Raw genomic sequence first — 4,110 nt, forward strand, 5'->3', positions numbered from 1 at the left:
AAGATTCTTTGGTCTAATCATGAGGTTGAGGAGGGTACATGAGAGGCAGAGGAGTCCATGAGAGAGCGCTATCCATTTCTTTTTGATCAGGTATGTATGGTTACGAGGACGTAACCTTGTTTCTTTTAGGGGGGTAGGAGATTATCGCGAAGAGTTTTTGTATCTTTTTATGTTGTTTTCGGGTATAGTTCATAGTGAGTTGTGTCGAGTTGAGATTGGTTGGTAGTATGTGTCGGAGTTTTTATGTTGCATTTTGTTTTGGTTGTTGTGTCGGGAGTGTGATAGTATGTTTTTATTTTGTTGTGGTTTGAATTTCGGGGACGAAGTTCTTTTTAAGGAGGGAAGACTGTAATACTACGGTTTTATGAGTCTCTGGGTACTCTATCGAGTGGGCCTTACTCTGTCGAGTAAGGGTGTTTTACTTTTAGAAACAGTATTCTGTCTGTAGGGTACTCGATCGAGTAGTCTGGGTACTCGATCGAGTAAGTGGCACTCGATCGAGTACGTCAGTTACTCGATCGAGTAGCTTGGTTAGCGGGTATTAATTCGACGGGTTTTGTTAATAACACGGACTAATATATAATTCTTTCCGTCATCTTCATAAATCACTTTTACAAACCTAATAACTTTAAAAAGGAGATTCAACCTACGTTCTTCGCATCACCCGTGTTATTGACAAATCCCGGAGCTTGAGAGGTCGGATTTCATCGTTCTTTTCATCCATGTGATCCTTGCGTCGAGGGTAAGATCTACGTACCAATTTTATAGTAATTAATTAAGTTTGTTTAAACCCTAATTTGGGGGATTGGGGGTTTTGTGGTTAATTATGATTGTTAGTAATTATGTGATTATGTGAATAGGAGGAGGATTCGTAGAAGAGCGTTTTTGAGACAGCTATTAGATCGTCTGCTGCTTGTGATTGCATTTCAGGTAGGGTTTTCCCTACTTAGTATTAGTTACATGATATGTGTGGTGAATTGTGCTGTAGTTAGTATTGTTGATTGTTTCAGACGGTTGTTGAGTTATATTGTGATTGCTGATTGTCTGTCTGTGTTCTTCGGGGTGTGTCCCTGCTGAGTGGAGTCACTTGCGGGAGTGGCTTCACGCCCATGATTCTCCTTCCGTGGAACCCGCCACAGAAGGGATGTGCACATTAATGGACGTGGGTTATCGCTCGATGGAGATGAGCGGGGATTTGGTGGGTACGGCTGCGGTCCCCCACTGGCGGTGTGGAGTATCTGTTGCGATGGGTACTCTGGCAAGGCTACACACTTTAGTGTGTAGTCAGTTACGTGGAGATTGTTCATGGAGACCGGGGTTTGATGTGACATTGTGTTGTTTGGTAATTGTTGTATTGTATCTTATTTTGTGTAATTAGTACTGACCCCGTTTAATTGTTTTAAAAACTGTGGTGATCCATTCGGAGATAGTGAGCAGTTATTGAGCAGGTTTGACTAGAGGCTTTTGGGCTACCTAGGATGTGTCACCACGAGCTGATTAGAGTCTTCCGTTGTCATACTTTAGTTGTTTAGACCTTTGGTTTTTGAAAACATGTATTGTACCTCTTATCAGTTTGGTTTGGACTTGTAATCACTTTAAACAGTTTGGCTATTTAAATTATATTTCTTTATTGTCATTTGATTATCATTGCCTCGGGAAACCGAGATGGTGACGTTCTTATACCTGAGTGGTCCTAGTAAGGCACTTGGAGTATGGGGGTGTCACAATAGGTTTTTTGTAGGAGTAGGGAGAGGACAACCACCGCATGAGGATGAAGAGTGGTCAGATTCTGAAGATAGCAACTGAATTCATGAGGAGGTTCCTGAGCACACAGACAAGCATCTAAAGGCAGAAATTCCTGAGTTGTCTGGTAGCCTTAGGCTTGATGATTTGTTAGAATGGATTAGGGATATTGATAAGATCTTTGAGTATAAAGGATATACTGATGTTAAAGCCTTTAAAGTTGCTGTCTTGAAATTAAAGGGTTATGCTCCTCTGTGGTTTGACAATGTAAAGCATCAAAGGCTTAGGGAGGGGAAGGAACCACTCAAATCTTGGTCTAAACTAAAAAAAAAATTTGCTGAGTAAATTTGTCACTAAGGATTATACTGAAGATTTGTTTATTAAACTGCCAAATCTTAGACAAGATGAGAAGTCTGTTGAGTCCTATCTAAGAGAGTTTGAGAAGCTAACTCTACAATGTGAGATAACTGAGAAGCCTGAGCAAAGGATTGCTAGGTTCTTGAAGGGCTTGGACAAAAACATTGCCAGTAAAGTTAGGATGCAACCAATGTGGTCATATGATAATGTGGTAAACCTAGCTCTCAGAGTTCAAAAGATGGGAAAGACTTAACCTGCTGCGTCAAGGCCTAAACCTGTTTACAAACCTTACACTGGTGTCATAATTAGTGAGACCCCTAAACCAGTGACCTAACCAGGAGGAGACAAAGGGAAGAGACCCATGAAACCTAAAACTAACCCACCTTTGTCCAGGGAGAAGATCAAGTGCTTCCAATGCCAAGGATATGGCCATTTCAAGAAGGACTGTCCTTCTAATAGGACCTTGACAGCAATAGAAGTAGAAGAGTAGGAAAGAGAGGGTCTGGTTGAGTATGAGGAGGATGATAACTTGGTCATAGAGAAGATAGGAGTTGAGGAGGGACCAAGTCAGGATAAGGTTGTAGCTTACCCTAACACAGGGCACCGCTTGGTCTTATGGAGAGTCATGCATTCTCAGCAAGCTCCATTAGAAGCTGATCAGAGATCCCTAATATTCAGAAGCAGATGCACATTTCAGGGAAGGGTGTGCAATATGATCATAGGTGGGAGAAGCTGTACCAATGTAGCTTCCACTACCTTGGTCATCAAGCTAAGTTTACCCACCCAAGAGGACCCAAGCCCATACAAAATGAGGTGATTAAACAAGGGTGTTGAGGTAAGAGTTGAGAAGAAATGTCTTGGATCCTTTTCAATTGGCATGGTATATAAGGATGAAGTGATGTGTGATGAGATTCCTACGGATGCTTGTCATCTGTTGTTGGGGAGACCTTGGGAGTTTGACATAAATACCACACACTAGGGCAAGAAGAACACTTATAGTTTCAAGCATGAAGGCAAGAAGGTCACACTGACCCCATTACCCCCTAACTAGAGAAACTATGGGAGTCCTAGCATGCATGAAGAGATTAATGGGGTGTTGTTCTTATCTGAGGATGCTATGATCAAAGAAATGAAGCAAGAACAGCCTGTAATGATCTTGCTGTCCAGGAAAGTGACTGAAAGGGAAGGTTCAAAGGTGCTTGCAGAGGTTTGGCCTTTGATTCAAAGATTTAGACATATGTTTCCAAGAGAATTACATAGTGGACTGCCTCCCTTGAGGGGGAATTGAACACCATATTAATCTTGTACCAGGTTCTATGCTGCCTAATAGGCCTACTTACAAGAGTGATCCAGTAGCCACCAAGGAATTTCAACACCAGATTAAAGAGCTCATGAGCAAGGGCTTTGTCAGGGAATCTTTGAGTCCTTGTGCAGTCCTTGCACTGCTTGTTCCTAAGAAGGATGGGACATGGAGAATGTGTACTGACAGTAGAGCCATTAGTAACATCACTGTCAAGTACAGGTTCCCAATTCCAAGACTAGATGATATGCTTGATGAACTGAGTGGTGCCAGAGTTTTCTCTAAGATTGATCTCAGATAAGGGTACCATCAGGTGAGAAGTAGGGAAGGAGATGTTTGAAAGATTGCTTTTAAAACAAAGCATGGTCTGTATGAGTGGCTTGTGATGCCATTTGGTCTTTCAAATGCACCCAACACTTTCATGAGGATGATGACTGAAGTGTTGAGGCCATGCTTGGACCAGTTTGCTGTGGTATACATTAATGACATACTGGTTTACAACAACAGCAGCAAAGAAGAGCATCTCAGGCACCTTGACGTGGTGTTTAAAATCCTCAGGGAGCAGAAGTTGTTTGGTAATCTGGATAAGTGCACTTTCATGGTTGAGGAAGTAACATTTCTAAGTTACATTGTGTCTGGGAGAGGTATCTCAGTGGATCAGGAAAATATTTCAGCAATCCAGTCATGGCCAGTCCTTAAAACTATCACTG

Source organism: Silene latifolia, chromosome 11 (assembly GCF_048544455.1).
Source record: "Silene latifolia isolate original U9 population chromosome 11, ASM4854445v1, whole genome shotgun sequence".
Classification (NCBI taxonomy): domain Eukaryota; kingdom Viridiplantae; phylum Streptophyta; class Magnoliopsida; order Caryophyllales; family Caryophyllaceae; genus Silene; species Silene latifolia.